The sequence below is a fragment of the Meriones unguiculatus genome, chromosome X (genome assembly GCF_030254825.1).
Source record: "Meriones unguiculatus strain TT.TT164.6M chromosome X, Bangor_MerUng_6.1, whole genome shotgun sequence".
NCBI lineage: Eukaryota > Metazoa > Chordata > Mammalia > Rodentia > Muridae > Meriones > Meriones unguiculatus.
The window spans coordinates 26,083,529-26,103,193 of NC_083369.1; the positions used below are offsets into that span (position 1 = coordinate 26,083,529).

The following is a 19,665-nucleotide window of genomic DNA, read 5'->3' on the forward strand; positions in this document are numbered from 1 at the left end:
TATGGGTGGAACTCAGAGGTAGAATGCATGTTTAGCATATATGTGGCTTTGGGTTCAGTCTCAACTAAAAAATAAATGCCCAAACTGGGGCTGGGCAGTGGTGGCTCATGCCTAATCTCAGCACTCAGGAGGCAAAGGCAAGCGGATCTCTGTGAATTTGAAGCCAGCCTGTTCTACAGACTGAGTTCCAGGACCACCAGGGGTACAGAGAGAAACCCTGTCTCAAAAACCATAAAGAATACCCAAGCTGAAACATATCCACACACTTTAAGAAAAAAAAATGGTGCAGAATTCAGGCAAAGCACTAAACAAATTTTTAACAACCACAATTTCTGGGAGTAGGGATCAGAATTATAGTTTCTTTTCTAAAATGCTGTGCACCCAACTAGAATCTGTATCATTTAAAAGATATGTATGTGATAGGCAAGTATTTGCCAGGATATAAAAAACTGACATTCTCATTTCCAGATAACAAAAATATGAATTGGTATGATTGCTTTTAAAACATTGTTGTAGGCCTTCAAAACGTAAATCATAGTCAGGCTGGAGAGATGGCTCAGTAATTAGGACTACAGGCTGATCTTGCAGACGACCCAGGTTCAATCCCCATAAGCCCATTACCCCATAACCATCTATAACTCCAGTTCCAAAGGATACAATGTCCTTTTCTGAATTCTGCCAGCACCAGGCACACAGACGGTGCACACACATACAATCAGGCAAAATACCAAAACACAAAAGATAAAAATAAACATTTTAATGAAAAAATTAAAACTAACCTATAAGCTCACAAACTGGAAGGAAACCATAATGTCCATTAACTGATTAATAAAATATAGTATAAGTCAGGGTTATTGGGATGGCTTAGTAGGTAAAATCCCTTAGTATGTAAACCTGGCAAACTGAATTTTATCCCCAGAACCCACTTAAAAGTAGAAGGAGAAAACTGACTCTGTCATACATGTACCTTGGCACAAATGAACATATACCAAATAATAATAATAATTTAAATATATATAGAACAACCATAGACAAAACATTATTCATCCATAAGAACAAATGGTGTACTGATATAAGAGAGCTGAACTTTGAAAACTTTATCCTACATGAAAGAAACTAGATACAAAAGACCACACATTATATGAGCACATTTATTAGAAACTGCAGTACAGCAATTAAAAACAAGGAAATCATGAAATTTGCAGGCAAATGGTGGGATCTAGAAAATATCATCCTGAGTGAGCTATCCCACCCAGAAGCAGAAAGACACACATGGTATATACATACTTATAAGCAGATTTTAGTCATATAGTACAGGATAGACATACTACAATGCACAGACCCCAAGAAGATAAGTCCTATGGGCATCTTAGGGTTCATGTGGGCCCACTAGTTAGGGATGTGAGGGATATCTCTGACATGGACTATGTTGCCTGCATTTTGATCACTTCCCCTGGGACTTTTCTACCAGGCCACAGGGTAGGAAGACAAACTCAGTCCTTATATGAATAGGTGAGGTGGGGTGTCTGGGTAGGGAGGCTCCCCTATTCTGAGGAATAGGGGACAGGATGCAGGGGGAGGGTGGGGCTAGAAAGAGAAGAGGGAGGGGCTGCCTGTGACTGAGATGTAAGTTGAATTAATAAAAAAAAGAAATCATCACAATAAGCAAGTCAAGAGGAGCACAAAGTAAATTATTGGCTTCTAGAGACTGGAGGGAGATGAGAATTCTGTGGTAATTCATGTGGTTTCTTTTTATCGTGAAAATGTTCTGCAACCAGTGTTGGCCATAGAGGTAGAAGGGGAAAGCAGGAGAATCACTTTAAGGTCAAGGCTAGCTGGTCTACAAAGCAAGTTCCTGGCAGGCAGGGCTGCAGAGTGAGATTCTTTTGCAAAAAGAAAGAAGGAAAGGAACGAAAGAAAAAAGTAAGGGAAAATACTCTGAAATTAGATGGTGGTGATTATTGTATAATCTTATGAATATATTAAAACTTGATGGGTTCTATAATTTTTTTTGGGGGGAGGAGGGTTTGAGACAGGGTTTTTCTGTGTAGCCTTGGCTGTCCTGGAACTCGCTCTGTATATCAGGCTGTCCTCAAACTCACAGAGATGTGCCTGCCTCTGCCTCCTCAGTGTTGGGAATAAAGGTGTGTGCCACCACCACCTAGCTGAGTTCTATACTTTTTAAAACTATTATTGATCATTTGGGAATTTCATATCATGCACCTTAATCGTGTTCATATCCCAGTCCTCCCATGTTCACCCTCCTTCCCTGCCCCCCCAAAAAGGAAAGAAAAAACAAAGTCCATTTTGTGTTGTCCATATGTTCACTGGAGCATGGTCACATTTCTAGTGGACAGTCCCCCAAGGGAAGGTGAGTCTTTCTCCACCTCGACTCCCACCAGAGTCACAGAGACTCATTTCAGCTCACTTTCTAGTTTTTATTCAGAAGATTCCAGTTGACGGAATGGCACATGCCATATTTAAGGTGGGTCCTCCCACTTCAACTAACCTAATCTAGACAATCTCTCAAACACACCCAAATATTGTTCCCATGGTGATTAAAACCTAACCAAGTAGATCATCAAAATTAACCGTCACATGTGACAAGCACTTTATGACTGAGATATTGCCTAGCCCCAGAATTATTAATTTTTAAGATAGCACCGTGACAAAGTGGTCATATGCAACAATATCTGCATATTTTAGGCATGCTTACTGACTATTCAGAGATAAAAACAGCATGGTGTCTAGAATTGACTTTGAAGACACTTCAACAAGCTGGGCTTGATGGCACTTACATGTTAGTCCTGGCACTTGGAAGGGTAAGACAGGAGAATTAAGAGCTCAAGGTCATCCTTTTCTATTTACCAAGTTCAGGGCCAACCTTGGCTTGAGGCCCTGTCTCATATCTTTTAAATGAAAAACTGGGCTGGGCACAGTGGCGCTTGGCAGGCCAAGGCAAGAGGGAAGAAGGAGAGAAGGAGGAGAGGGGAGAGAAGGAGATAGGAGGGGACGGGAGGGAGGAAAGGGAAGGGGGACAGCTGAAACAGAACTAGCAAATGTTTTATAATTATTGAATGTAATCCATGAGCATGTGGGGATTCGCTATAATATTGTCTTATTTATAAAGAATATTAAGACATGTTTAAATTACATTAAAATGCATAAATGTAACTATGGAACTTGCAAGCATAAAAGTTTTTCAAATGGTTCTATAAGATCCATAGAGAAAAATACCTAAACTACAGCCTATTCTATGAAGTCTTAAACTCCCTAGATTCTGGCATTAAGCCTCCTATTTAATAGTTACATGCCTCTATACCTGCTGGTGTCTCTGTCTTTGCTACCACCTTCTTGTTGTAAGTGTTTGGCCTAGGAAGTGTTTTGAGGTTTATCATTTAGACTTCAACATGATCTCTTTAGTGAAGCCTTTCTTAATCTCCAGTATTCAGTCTATTTTGATTTTGCTCTTTATTTCACAGAGACTCTTGATTCATGTCTATAGCCCCAAAGTCTTTGTCTGAACTTTAACTCATGTGCCCAGGGCCTCTCTTACTAGGACTCCTAAAAATGTAACCTCTAGTTTTTAAACGACTCTCACTGTCCCATTTCATACAGACTTCTATCATTGGTTTAAGAGACACATATTATGAGGAGGCATTCATTCTATGGTTGAGTTAAGTACAGGGTCAACACTAGGGATAAGTTGATTTCTTCTTGCTAGTTCCAATCCTACTCCCTCCTCATACCTACTGCCCCAGTGAGAACATTTGTTCTTCCTCCTTCTTCTTGTCTTCTACTACCTTGGCTCAGTTGATTCCACTCACTCACATGCACTGCCTTCATTTATATAGGGTTATGTGCCTTTCTCCATTTGTGAGCCAAAGATTATCCTGATCATGGGTCTCGGCCACTGAATATAAAAAGTGCTGGTAATAACACATACCAAAGAACTGAAAATAGCCTAAATCTGTAGTGGAATCAGACATAAGAACAGTGCCATCAAACTCTGAAAGCCCTTAAAGACACTCAGCATATCACTTCAAATCACCCTAAGAATTCAACCACTTCTTTCTCTAATTAAGACTGCTTTTCTCTCAAGAGCTAGCACTCAAGTTAAACTTTAAAGTTCAGACTTCCCATGTTTAATAACTAATATTTCAAAAGCAGTTTTGATTTTTATAACTTACTGTAGCGTTTCACTTAACCTGTGGGATTAAGGAGGCATTTGTCTGCTATTCTGCGAGCATAACCACCACTTACAAGTGCTTTCTCTGACAAATTTGTCCAAGGCTCTGAATTACAAATTTAAATAAATGTTTAAAAACATAATCACAAAAGAATTAAACATTTACCTTGACATTACTGTACACATTGTTATTTTAAGCAATTGAATGAGCTGAACCAGTAACAGAAAACTCTTTACAAGCACATTTCAGCTAATATTGCAGAAGGAGGAAAAGAACTAGAAGGATCACCATTTGGAAGCACCTTATGCAATAAATGATTCCAATAACGATGACTAAGGGATGAAAAAACCAGTAGGAGAGACACAGTGAGGGATGTTTAAATGGAAGGATTAAACTGTCAACCTGCACTCACTGCTGAATCAGAACATCAATAAAAGTGGAAAAAACAGATTTTGGAATAGCATGTGTGAAAGCTTGGATTACACAAAAAGAGGGCAAAGCAAGTACTCCAAGAAGGTAAAATGACATACAGAATTTGGCATAAAGAGTAATACTGAGTGCCAGTGATGTGGAAGCAAGATATAGGGCTTTGTAAGCCACTTATAGAGCTATGTAGAACCAGCCATGGTTCCTTACACCTGTGATCTCAGTAGCACGCTGCTACGTAAAAACCAAGACAAAAAGGATAGATTTGTGCCACCACAGCAGTTGACAGTATAATGGTTGGTGAGCCAAGCTAGCTAATTCCTGACACATAATTACCTGAACTATATGACAATGTATTTATTGGACTATAAAAGGAAACAAAGCTATCTAAGACCAGTGCCAGGCCATATACACATGGTTATCACTTGAGGCAAGTAGGCACACTCAACAGGACAAAGTACATATTAATTGGCTGGTTTGCAGCCGGCCTCAGTGGCACATGCCTATAAATACCAGCACTGATGGAGGCAGAGGCAGGAGGATCTCTGTGGGTTCGAGGCCAGCCTGGTCTACAAAGCAAGTTCAGGACAGCCAAGACTACACAGAGAAACCCTGTTTCAAAAAACCATAAACAAACAAATAAACAAATAAGAAATGGTTTGGTTTGTAAACATTTTTTAAATAAAGGAAGACAGGACTGGAGAGATGGTTTAGTGGTTTAAGAGTCTATACTGCTCTTGTAAAGGACAAGGGTTTGGTTCCCAGCACCCATATGGCAACAGGGCTGGCTAGTTTTATGTTAACTTCTGACACAAACTCAAGTCTTTTGAGAAGAGGGACCTTCAATTGAGAAAATGCCCCCACCAGGTTGGCCTATAGGCAAGCCTGTGGGGCATTTTCTTCATCAATAATTGATGTGGGAATGTGCAGCCCATTATAGGCAGTGACACCCCTGGACAAGTGGTCCTGGGTTTTATTTTTAAAAAAATCATTCTAAGCAAGTCATGAGGATTAAGACAGCAATCAACACTTCTCCATGGCCTCTGCTTTAGTTGCTGCCTCCAGCTTTCTGCTCGGAGTTCTCTTCATGATGAACTATACTTACAAGTTGAATTAAACCCTTTCCTTCCAAGTTGTTTTTGGTCATGATGTTTTATCATGGAAATAGAGATCCCAACTAAGAAATTAGTACCAGGTTATGAGATGTTGCTGTGACAGACCTGACCATGTATTTTAGGGGAGGAGTGTGGTGGTAATTGGAACTCTGGGCAAAGCCATTACGTGCTCAGAGGTTAGCAGACTGTTTTTTGTGAGCTTAGAAGAGAAGAAATGCTGAGAGAAATTCAAACAATGTAGGCTTGTGAAGTTTCAGATGGTAATGATTCTATTGGAGCCATTTGTGTGATATTTTGAAGTAAGAACCACTAAGTGAAACCTTTATTTTGCTGGAACAACTGATGCTGGTTTGCTGGAGCTAAGAAGTTAGTGAGGGTGAAAAAGAGACCAGCATCATTGAGATGAAATCTTCTGAGAGTATTTCCTGAGGGTCATCACACAGAAGATGTGGTCTAGAGAAGGTGAAGGCTGTACTTCATGCTGACAGCTGAACATGGTAATGTGTAAGATTTTCCCATGTGGTAGTACTGATTTTGAAGGCATGAAAGTGTCATGGAAAGCAACTGAGGCTTGTTACTGTGTGAGGAAAAGAGAGGCCATTGGTGAAGGTGCAGCCTTGGATGCAGTTAGAAGGCCCAAGATTAAAGTTGTCATTGAGAGAATTTGAGGCTTGGTGTAGTGTGGTAAGGTCAGTCTCTGAAGAGAGCCCAGGAGAGGCTATTGGTGAATGTACAGCCCAGTTAAATCAGAGACCCCAGCATTTTAGAGATGCCAATACCATGTTGATGACCAGACCACCAAGGAGAGCAGTAGCTGTGGAGTGGAATAGGCCTGACCCTAGGAGACAAGCAGAGGAACTGTAGAAGTAGCGTAGGCCCTTTTGAGGCGCCCAGAAGATTTTGAGTGGGATCCAGAAGTCAAGCACAGAACTCTGTATGTTCAATTTGGGGTTTGCTTTGACTTGATTGTGACTATGTCCTGATTGTTCTGTGCTCTTGGAATACAAAAGTTTGTAACCTCTTTTTTTATCTTATTTTATAGGAGACTACAGTTAAGAGACTTTGAAATTTTAGAGAAATATTAGAATTTTCTATAGATTTTGGAATATTTGAGAGAGACTTTGAAAGAGACTTTGGATGTTTTAAAGAGGCTGAACTTTTAACATGTTTGAGTTTTAAAAGCATGGGACTTTTAAAAGTTGGACTGGTTTCTTTTGTGATGTTGATACTAATATGAGATCTTGGGGAAGAACAAGAAAAGTATGGTTATAGTGATGTGTTTGTGTGCCAGGTTGACGAACGGTTAATCACTCTGGGTAATTTTATTCAACTTAACATAAGCTACAGTCATCTGGGAAGAGGAAACTTCAGTTAAGAAAATGCCCTCACCAGATTAGCCCATTGGCAAGTCTGGAGGGCACTTTTCTTAGTTAATGCTTTTTGTGGGAGAGGTCAGCCTTTTGTGGGTGGTGCCATTCCTGGACAGGTAATCATGGTGTGTATAAAACAAGCAAGCTGAGCAGAGAAGCAAGCCACAAGGAGCAAGCCACTAAGCAGCATGTCTCTATGATCTCTGCTTCATTTCCTGCCTCAAGTTTCTTACATGATGAATGGTCACATTGAAGTATAAACTAAATAAACCCTTTCCTACCCACAGTCAGTAGAAGTCCTAACTAAAAGAGCAGTTCACAATCACCTGTAATTTCAGTTACAGGGAATCCAATGCCTCTTATGACCTCTGAGGGCTTCTGCACATGCATGATTCACATAAACTCAGGCATACATACACATAAAATGGAGGGCTGTAGAGATGTCTCAGTGGTAGAGAACAATTGTTGCTTTTGCTGAGGACCCTAGTTCCATTCCCAGCAACCACATGATGCCTCACAGCCATCTGTAACTCCAGATCCCGAGTTCCAGAGGGTCCCAAACCTTCTTCTGACTTACTGAATGCCAAACAAACATGATGCATTTCTATAGAAACATGCAGGCAAAACATTCATATGAATAAAATATAACAAATAGTACTTTAAAATAATAAAAATAAGTATTTTTTTTCTTCATTATTAGATTCCACTGTCTCTTTGGGCGTTTTGGGTATATCCTTCATGTTTTATTTTACTTCATTTTCAGGCAATAACATTGTCCTATCTACTGTGGTTTGGATGTGGCTTGAACATCTCTAAAAAGGTTCATGTGTTGGAAGGCCAGCCATCAGAATAGGGTTGTTGGAAAATGGTATGGAGCCTTATAAGGCAGGCCCATCAAAGGTGAGAGGTCCTTAGATCACTGGGATGTGCCTTTGAAGGAATCATGTGTCTATCATGGGATTCTCAAGTTCCTGAAAAAGAGTTGTTATAGAAGGAGCAAGAATGTCTTCACTTTGCTTCCTGGTTCATGATGTGCTTACTGTTCCACATATGTTCATCATCTATTGTGGGGAACTTGCCAGAGCTTGCACTATGCTACCTGGACTTTAAACCTCCAAAAATGTGACTAAATAAACCTATTTAGACAGGGTGTCATACAGCCCAAGTTGGGCTCAAACTTGCTATGTAAACTCCCCCTTACTTTTTGGTATTTATTTAGCTATTTATTTGACATTTGTGGTGGTGCATGCCAGCACTCAGGAGGTAGATCTCTGTGAGTTAAAGGCCAGCCTGGTCTACAAAGCTAGTTCCAGGACAGCCAGGGTTACACATAGAAACCTGTCTTAGAAAAAGGACTAGAAATTGGTTTAAAGTATATTCAACAGCAAAAAGGGTAGATGAATAGCAGGCAATCTTATCAGATAGGCTGATTTCAATGGGAGAAAGTTTATGATCCAGCTAGAAAGATTTGAGCTCTACACTGCCCTTGTTAGTATCTTTCAACAGTTATCTGTATGAAAACACTAATGTCTTGGTAATCCCATTTACAGATAATAAGCTGGAAAATAAGATACTGCAACTGAGTGTCATTGCGGTTCAAATACATTTGATAAGCAGGAATGATAGATAAATTTAGCAAGATAAAAAAAAACAGATCAAAGTAAAGACTGGTACAAGATCCTAAACCACAGATATTCAAGTACTGACTGTATAAACATAGCAGAGTTGAAGTCTTAGAATCTTCAACTATAGGCTCAATCCAAGTCCACAGAGCTTTTGATGTGGCAGAGAGGGAGGGGTAATCTTTGTGTGTGAGCAATAGCATAGGGTCTAGAACAAACTCATCAGCCCACTCCTCTCTGCTAATTAGAACAGCTACTTGGAATAGTACTGTATGTTCTAGATGGTGATTTTCAAAGTGAGATATCAATGAACTGATGTATGAACAGAACCGGAATGATAAATACATATATTTAATACTGAGAAGAGATGACTAGCTAGAGAAAATCAAACAGAAGGAGATGTTAAGTATCAAGGCTCCCTAAAATGAAGGAAGATGTCTCGAGAGGAGCTTCCTGAAATAATGAAGTATTCAAGGAACAGGCTGGGTATATAGCACTGGATCCCATCCCCAGCACTGCATAAACTGGACACTGGTGCATACCTTTACTCAAAAAGTGGAGGTAGGAGGATAAGGAGCTCAAGATCATACTTGACTGTTTAGTGAGTCTGAAGCCAGCCCAGATACTGTCTCAAATAAAAGAGAAGTATCAACATTATGACAAAAAACAAAAAAGGCTGAGGAAGGCAGCTCAGTGAATAAAGCACTTGCCACATGAGTGTGAAGGCCAGAATTCAGAGCACTAGAGAAAAAAAAAAATGAGGCAAGTACAACAGCCACCTGTAATCCCAACACTTCAGAGACAGATGGGGAACCTCAGGTCAAGCCAGCTAGCTAGACCAACCAGAACTGGTGAACTCCCAGTTCAGTGAGAGACCTTGCTTTAACATAGAGAAAGCAATCAAGGAAGATGCCCTCCTTCTACCTCAGATCTCCACACTTAAACACACACACACACACACACACACACACACACACACACACACACACGCACACACACACACACGCACACACACACTCACGAACACATGTACCTGAATACTACATACACACAGCTTTTTACGTCTCAAGAAGTATTTTAGGTTAAGGCAGACCAATTGCTATAACAACTGAATTTATTATAAAATTCTGAATTGGGAAAAATGGTACAAAGGACATTACTGGGACATCTGGGAGTGCCATGAGTTTGAGGCTACCCTGAAATATATAATGAGTCACAGGCCAACCTGAGCTTCAGAGTAAAACCTTGTTTCAAAAATCAAAAGAAAAAAAAAAGATATTCAAAACAAAGTATAAAATCTAATATGGACACCACTACTGCATTAATGTTCATTTTCCTCAGTATATTATGATTTTTATAAGAAAATGCCCCTGCTCTTAGAAAAGCCATGCTAAAGTATTTAGTAGTAGACTATAGGAAAAACTATAAATATAAAATGATAAAAAACAAGTATCACATTTTTTAAATTTATGAATCTAAATTAAAGATTTATGAAAATTCATATTATTTCTGCAACTTTTCTTTAAACTTAAAATTATTCGAAGTAAAAAGTTAAAAAACATTTTAAACCCAGGCAGTGGTGCTGCATGCCTCTCATCCCAGCGCTGAGGTGGCAGAGGCAGGTGGATCACTGTGTTTTCAAGGCCAGCCTGGTCTACAGAGCTAGTTCTAGGACAGCCAGGACTACACAGAGAAACCCTGTCTCGAAAAAACAAAACAAAAACATTTTAAGTGATCTCAAAAATGTGGCAAACTATACTAAATATTCTGTAAAATGGTAACAAGGTAATCAGCAAGAGCCAAACTCTGAAACTACATTTTTCAGCATAGGAAAGAATAATGTTAGATAATTTAAGTACTTGAAAACTTTAATACAAGACTAACGTAGGTTCTTCTGTGTAAAAGGAACAACACCAAAATTCAGCTTCTTTATTTTATTTTCTTTCATTTTTTAGATAGGGTTTCACATAGCCTAGACTGACTTCAAACTCTCTGTGTAGCTAAAGATGAAAGGACGATCTTGAACTCATCTTATCTCTGCCTACCCGGTGATGGGATTGCAAGTATGTCCCACTGTCATTTATTCTACATTTTAAAAAATGAAGTGTGTATGTATGTGCCTGTGTGACAGAGACAGGGACAGACACAGAGAGACAGAAAGACAGACAGACAGGTAGACCGTGGCACTTGCATGAAAGTCAAAGGACAACCTTATGGGAGTCAACTCTCTCCTTCTACTATATGGGTTCTGGGGATCAAAGTCAGGTCCTTAGGCTTGCCAGTCGGTGCATTTACCCACTGAGCCATCTCACTGACCACTAACTTATTTAATCTTCAGCCAAGGCATTTAGCTTTTCTCAGTCTCAATCTTTTCATTCTGTAAAAACACTACTACCTACTTCTTTTGCTATACATACTTCCCTAACATACAAAAATCTTTACACTGGGCATGGTGACTCATGCTTACTATGTCAGCACTTAAAAGGCTGAGACAGGAGAAGTATCTGAAGTTCAAAAGCCAGTCTAGTGCTAGAGAGATGGCTATTTAGTGGTTAAAATCACATGTTCTTGCCAATGACCTGGATTTGATTCCCAGCACCCATGTGGTGGTTCACAACCATGCATAACTCCAGTTTCAGAGGATTCTGATTTCCTCAGGCACCAGGCACACATACAGTACACACACATACGTGCAGGCAAAACATATACATAAAATAAATATGTTTTTTTAAAAGGAGGTTTCTCTGTGTAACCTTCGCTGTCCTGGAACTGGCTCTGTAGACTGGGCTGGCCTCAAACTCAAATAACTGCCTGTGTCTGGCCCCTGAATGCTGGGTTTAAAGGCATGTGCTATTAGGCATGGCTTTAAAATAAATAAATCTAAAAACAAATTTAAACCCAGTTTATGGTACATAGTAAATTCCAGGCCAAGCTTGGGTTATATTGTTGAGACTGTGTCTCAAAGAACCAATATATGGAAATGCAAAGAACTGGAGCTAGAGTGCTTCCTGCTCTTCCAGGGGACCTGACTTCAATTCCTAGAACCCATGCCAGGCAGCTCACAACCACCTGTAATTCCAGCTCCAGGGGATGTGATGCTAGCCTTTGACTTCTGTGGAAACCACAGAGACATGGCATATACTCACATAAGCACACAGACACATAAAAATAAAAACAAAATTGTTTTGCAAAGAATCCAAAATGTTAAAGACAATCTTGAAAAAATGACATTTGGAGTGCCTGTTCTCCTGACACATGTACTCTGTCAGGGAGATAGGTCATCAGCCAGAATGAAGAACACAGAAAAAAAAAGTATATATAGCCATTTGACTTTTAAAAAGCAATACTGGATAGACTATAGGGGAGCTGTTTAAACAAAGTCATGGAACAACCTAATATTCACGGAAAAATATGAGCTTTGCTCTGTACCATATTAAAAATAGAGTTTACCAAGTAGACTTGACCGAATTTAAAGCCCATTTAATGCAAAAACACCATTAAGAAGATGAATAGGGTACACACCTTTAATCACAGCACTTGGAAGACACAGGCAGGCAGATTGCTATGAGTGAGCCTGAAGCCAGCCTTTGCTCCACATAGTTCCAGGACAGCCGGGGTAATATAGTGAGGCCTTGTTGAGAGAGAGAGAGAGAGAGAGAGAGAGAGAGAGAGAGAGAGAGGAAGGAAGGAAGGAAGGAAGGAAGGAAGGAAGGAAGGAAGGAAGGAAGGAAAAGAAAAAAGGGAACAAACAGGCAAGACAGAGGTAGAGAAAATATCTGTAAAACATAAATCTGACAAAGAACTTAAGCCCTGATAATATTTTTAAAATTCTTACAAATCACTGAAATATTTTGTAGTGCTAGGTATCAAACCTAAGGCCTGACACATATGTTTACAGTAAGACTTGTAAGGGGCTGGGAATTTGGCTCAGTTAGAGTAACTTTCCTGACACGTACAAGGCCCTGGATTCAATCTCCAGGACCACGTGAACTGGATGTGGCAGAACATGCCTATGATCCTAGCAAAATGAGAAGTGAAGGTAGGAGGCTCAAAAGCTCACGAACATCTTGATGCCCAGGGAGATGGCTCACTGGTAAAAGCAATTGAGAGAGGTGCCAGAAGAGTTACCTTCAATCACTGGAACCAACAAAAAAAGCTGGGTGCCATGATGTGCATCTGTAATCCCAGCACTACTAAGGCAGCAGACACAGAAAAATCAAACAGAAGCTCATAGGCCAAGTAGCCTGAAATATGCTGGCCAGTGACAAAAACAGTGAAAGATCCTACCTCTGTGGTATGGAACTGACCCCTGAAAAGTTATTATCTGACTTCTACATATGTTCTACCGTGTACAGGTACTTTTGCGAGCACTCACGTGTGTGTGTGTGTGTGTGTACACAGACACTAAATTTTTTAAAAAAATTTAAAAGCTTAATCTCAGTTATATAGCAAGTTCAAGACAAAAAACGTGTGCTGGAATGTTTATTATTGCTTTATTCATAATAAGCCTAAAATCATGTGTAAGCCAAATTTCCATCAATAAGAGAACAGACAAACCATAACATACTAATACAGTGGGAAAATATTCAGCAATGAAAGGGAGAAAAACTTGATACAATGACAGAAAAATCTGAAAAGTACTACAGATAGCAAAAGAAGTATTATAAAAATAAATACTGTCCCTTAAAAGATAAAGATTTTAAGAGTTTAAATACTGGTTAGTGAATATGTTAATAGGTAAAATATTTCATTCTAAGAAATAAGTACAAAAAGATGCCATAATATTTTGAATAAGAATGGTCCAGTCCCCAAGGACTCATATCTTTGAATGCTCAGTCACCAGGGAACTATATGAGAGGAGTTAGGAGATCTGATCCTGTTGGGAGTAGATGTGGCCTTGTGGAAGGAGGTATCACTGTGGGGCTTGGGGTTTCAAAAGCCCATGGCAGGTCTAGATTAGGTTCTCTCTCATTCTCTCTCTCTCTCTCTCTCTCTCTCTCTCTGTGTGTGTGTGTGTGTGTGTGTCTGTCTGTCTGTCTCTCTGTCTGTCTTTCTGTCTCTCCCCACCCCCTCCATGGATCAGGATGTAGCTCTCAGCTACTGCTCTAGCACCTGCCTGCATATTCCCATGCTTCCCACTACAATAATGGACTAAGCCTCTGAAACTGTGAGAAAGCCCCCAATTAAATGCTTTCTTTTATAACAGTTGCTTTGGTCATGGTGTCTCTTCACAGCAATAGAACAGTAAGACAGAAGTGCTCATTCATAAGAATAGATGTGCAGGCTAGAGAGGTGGCTCAGTGGTTAAGAATACATTGTACTCTTGGAAAGGACCTGAGTTTAATTCCCAGCACCCACATCAGGCAGCTCACAACTGCCTGCAACTCCAACTCTAAGAGATTCAACATCCTCCTCTGGCCTCCTTGGGCACCTACCTGCACACATATACACAAACCCCTACACACATGCAAATAAATAATAAAATAAATCCAAAAAAATGTTTAAAGAAGAGAATGCACATCACAGGAACAACAAATTGAAAACTAGCTAAGTATCCAAGAAGATAAAATTATATTATATCCTCACAATGAAATGGTACACAACTGTTTAAAAACACTAGTACAAGGTAATTAGAGTTGGTTAAGTGCTTAAAAGCACTTGTTCTTGCAAAGGACCAGGGTTCCTACATAGCAGAGACAGAACATAACTGTCCAAAGCCCCAGTTCTAGGGGATCCAATACCCTCTTCTAACCTCCACAGGCACCAGGCACACATGTGGTACACAGACAAATAAGCAAGTAAAATATTCACACACATAAAATGAGTAAATCTTTTTAAAAATTTTAAATACTAGTACAAGACTCTAAAATGGTACATTCTTGTAATCTGCAGTTGGGAAATGGAGGCAGGAGGATCAGAAGTTCAAGGCTAGCTTTGGCATGCCAGCCTGAACTGCATGAAACTGTCTTTAAAAAGGGGGAAGGTGGGAGAAAGAAAAGGGAAAAGGAAAAGAGGGAGGGAGAGAAAGAGAGTAGAAGAAAGAAAAAAAGACAAAAAAAAAGGACAGAGAGAAACATTGCAAAAGGCAAGAGCCTCAAATGAGAAATTTATAATCTGATTTCAAGAAATGGCCCGAAAGCAATAAAGAATAAAAAGATCATAATTTTTCTTGTAAAACAAAACTACTCAAATTAATAAAGCTTCAGTATTAGTAATGTATAAGAAAATAGACACACATGTTTGATAATAATATATATTAAAACAAACAACTAAGATAAAACTTGGAAGTACTTTTATTAATATTGTTCTTTAACAGTTTTCACACATTTATATAATATATTCTAATTACCCTCTCCCCCATCCTTTCTTATCTCCCCATGCCTATTTATCAATTTTTAAATGTTCATGCATTTGATCCAAGTGTTCAAATTCCATGAATCTATCCTACGAGCACATTTACATAACAAAACATTTTGTTGGTATGCTCACGGTGGCATTATTTGTAAACTAAAATGGTGAAGACCACTTAAATGTTTATTAGAAAAGAAATAAGTTATATACATTCATCTCAGGCCACACAGCTATAGTCCTGGCTATTTGGAAGACTGAGGCAGGAGGAGTCAGCTTACAAGTTTCAGATCAGAGATCAGTGAGGCAACCTAGTGAGACCCCATATCTGAAAAATGGCATAGCAATAAGGAAAGTATAACTCTTTGGAAGAAGCCAGGAGTGCTGGCTAGCTTTTAGCAACTTGACACAAACCTAGAAATCTGGAAAGAGAGAACCTCAGTTGGGAAAATGACCCACCAAATTGGCATGGAGGCAATTCTATGGGACATTTTCTTAATCAGTGATTGATGTGGGAAGGCCTAGCCCAGGTAGACCATACCTTGGCAGGCAGTTTTGAGTAGTATAAGAAAGCTGGCTGAGAAAGCCACAGGGAGCAAGCCAGTGAGCAGTAGTTAATCCATGGTTTCTTTCAGTTGCTGCTTTGAGTTCCTGCCCTGACTTCCCTTCAGGCTGGACTGGTCAGGAAATGTAAGAGGAAACACTTTCCTCCTCAAGTTGCTTTTGTTCATGGTATTTTACAGTGGTGAAAAGCTGGTTTCAGCTTAAGTAAACAAGTAGAAGTAAGGAGGAAACTTAGGATACAGAAACTTTTCTACAATGCAATCAGCTTTCCAGGAAAAAAAAAAAAAAAAAAAAAAAAAAAAAACAAAAAAACTGCAAATACCCGGCAAGGGATATAACAATGGGTGGATGATTGATTGGCAGTGAGGAACGATGGGGAAGGTGGAAGAAAACCCAAAGTGATTTCAGAAAGTTAACAAAAATAAAAATGACGCCAAAAATTTGTAAAATGAATGGGCTTTAAGATGGTGCATATATATCCTTTTTTCTGTGGTGGTGAATCCAGTTTTTAATAAAATTCTACAACAATTTCTGTAGTACAGAATGTTCACTGATCATTTACTGAAGGACCTATTCTATGCCAGACATTGTAAATACACAAATGAAACAAAAAGATCCCAGAAAGCGTATGAATGAGAATGACAGATGAGTAGGCATGGTATTACAAAGCATAGAAGCCTAAACGAAAGGAGAGACATGTCATTAACAAGTCCCGATTAAACAGAGGAATCTACTACAGTCATGTGGTCAGGAAAACTCTATAATGTAAAGGACTACGTTCTCAAAATTAAGGTAACAATTCAATTTAATCTTTAAAAAAAAAATAAGATTTCCCGTGGAATATTTGGGTGTTTCTAAAAATTATTAAAGAAATGTTTAAAAACAGGAGAATACTTTGCCGCAATTCAAAATTCCTACCAAGCTGGTCATGGTGGTGCATGTTTGTAGTCCCAGTATTTGAGAGGCTATGGTTTGAGGATCATCACAACTTTAAGAAGACTCTAGTCAGCATACAAAGACTATGTGTCAAAGAAAGAGTAACAAACCTAAGGTAGTTGTTTGAAGAGTGTGATGTTGGCATAAGAACAACACCAGCAAAACAAAATAAATAATCCAGAAACATACTCAGGTATATAAGATTCAGTAATGATACTGGTGGCATTTCAAATTACTGGGGAAAGTGTTGGGACAATTAATTACTTATTTAGAAAAGAAGTATGATACATAAATATATCATTTACTAAACCCAGTTCTGAACAGTTTCAAGAATAAAACTTAGTGGGAGACTGCCCAGACTGTATAATAAACTTGTATGTATAAACTTGTCAAAGAATATATTAAGTATAAAACTAAATTGCTACCCAGAACAACTTTGTACCGGATAAATAGTTGATCGTCAGCACTACAAAACAGTTTTCAAGCTAACTGGATCCAAGGCCTTCTCCATGGGAAGGAATTCAGGCTTATACTATAAACCTAGCTGGGGAGGCCATAGGCCCTAGGGGGGAAAAACTACTGCTATTGTTTTGCCAAATACAATTTAAAAAAAAAAAAAACCTTCTAAATTCTTATCTTTATACCTATAGATTACTGCAGCTCTCAGATCTCTTCAGAATTTTCTTTGTGCTGCGGACAGCAAGTTAACACAGACACAACTAGTCAAAGTACAGAGGATAAGTGACTATGGCGTGCTCGGCCTTACACATAAACATTCACATGCTCATGCACCTCAGGGAGCACTGTGTAAAGAGGAAGCTGACAGACTGTAAGAGACAGAAGTTAAGAAAGACTGCTATGAATCAATGTCTTCTGGGCATGTCAGGGCCATTGCATGATCAGTCATCACTCTAGCATGAGTCAAGGAAGGGTTTCCAGACCCCCACCCCTACCTGAGGAATGAGTGGACCTTGGGGTAGGGGGGGAGATAGGGAGTTTTGTTTTGTTTTTTTTTCCAAAGAGGTTGCCCTCAATAAATTGCCCATGCTCCAGAGGATGGCCCAAACATACGAGTAGCACTCACTGGACTCAATGGTTTTTTTTTAAAAAAGATAAGGACATGGAAGTAAACATTGAAAGAAGGTTCATGAGCTGGAGAGGGAGTGAATGGTGGCCATGATCAAAATACATTCTATGTATTCATATATTAATTCAAAATATATTTATTATTTATTTATACTTATTATATTCATATCATTTATATATTTATATATTTCTATTGCACTATTTATGTTTATTCATATAAAATATTCATTATTTTATACTCAAAGAAAAAATATGACTATTATATTACAAAGGTTTTAGTAATGTATGGTAGCACACACCTTCAATTCCAGCACCACGGAAGCAGAGGCAGACATATTTCTGTGAATTCAAGGCCATCCTGATCTCCATAGTAAGACTGTCTCAAAATAAGTTTGCAAATGCTTTTCATCAGGGCTAGGGATATAGTTCAGTTGGTAGGATGCTTCTATAAGCAAATAGTGTATATGAGGACAGGTTTAACACCCAGGACGGCATAAATCAGGTGTATTGGCATGGACCATAAAGCCTAACACTTGGGAACTGACTACACAGTGAGTTCAAGGTCAGACTGGGCTACATAAACCCCGATATAAAAACATTTTTTTTCATCAATTGTTTTATCTATCTCCTTGTAGTTGAGTCACAATAGGCCCCAAATGGAAAAAAAAAATCTGGGAAGATACTTCAGTCAGTAAAGTACTTTTTTGCCTTGCAAACATGAGGACCTACCTAAAAAAGCCAGGCATGGTGGTGCGAAAACAGGAAGATCCCTAGAACCTGCTGGACAGCTGGTCTATCTTAATTGGTCGAGTTGTAGGCCAATGAGACCATATCTCAAGAAGGGGCAGTTAAGTGTAGTCTTCACCCCTCATCAAGGAAAATTCTCTTTTCAACAGACAAAAACCACTACAGAAAACCACAGCCAAACAAAATGCAGAGTTGTCGGCCCAGAGGTTAAGAGGTTAAGGTTAAGTTGTTGGCTGTTCTTCCTGAGGACCTGGGTTCAATTCCCAACACCAACATGGCAGATAACAACTGTCTGCAAATCCAGTTCCAGAGGATCTCCCACCCTCACACAAACTTACAAGCAGGCAAAACACCAATGCACACAAAATAAAAATGACTTAAAAATTAAAAAAAAATTAAAATGTAGGGTTGTCAAGCCCACTCCTATGTGGTAGGTCTACAAGACACTACTGCACTTAAGGCTCAGGAACAAATGGGGAAAGAAAAGTTTTAAGCGCCAGATAAAGTATCAGGAAGTTTGCTGTGATAGTGTATCTCCTAGTAATAGCAGAAGCTACACCCATAAAGTCTCACCAACATGACTGCCTAAACATGAGCTGAACAAAGACAACGGGGATGGAGGTGGGTGGGGGGACCACGAGGCCTCAAGCCTACGCAAAGAACTACGGGCAACTAAGGAAGCCTGGAAGCAGAAGAAATAGTCTTCCTCAGGGAAGAGCACACCCATTGGTTATCCAATACCAATGGTCAGCCCTGAAAACATACAAACAAGTCATACAGACTGGATTTGTGTATTTAGGGATTTATGTATATACACATACATACATATATGCAAAAACTATTGATGAAAAACAGGCCATGAATTTCAGAGAGCAAAAAAGGAGGGAATGGAGAAATTATGTAATTGTAATTTCAAAGATAAGAAAAATGGGGGGGGGCAGCCTTAAGGTATATATTGTATTGACTCGTGAAGAGATTTTGAAAAGGATCATTTGATTTTGAGCGTGGAAAGCAGGAATAAAACCTGAGGTTTCTAGTCAGGGAGGTGATGACTCACACCTTTAATCCCAGCACCCTGAAGGCAGAGGCAGGTAGTGAATTTGAGGGCACCCTGGCCTACAGAGTAAGTTCCAGGACAGCCAGGGCTACACAGAGAAACCCTGTCTCAAAAAAGAAGAGAAAAAAAAAAACCCCTGTGATTTCTGAGGATTCCATTAACATGTTTACTACGAAGTGATAAAAACACCACCACAGCTTTTGA

The 19,665-nt window shown here is 39.3% G+C and overlaps 1 protein-coding gene across 3 annotated transcripts in view; it reads right to left on the minus strand.

Annotated features, from left to right (window-relative positions):
- The window catches only part of Snx12 (sorting nexin 12), a 129,777-nt gene that overhangs the window by 90,408 nt on the left and 19,704 nt on the right, over nt 1-19,665 (minus strand). The window lies entirely within an intron of this gene.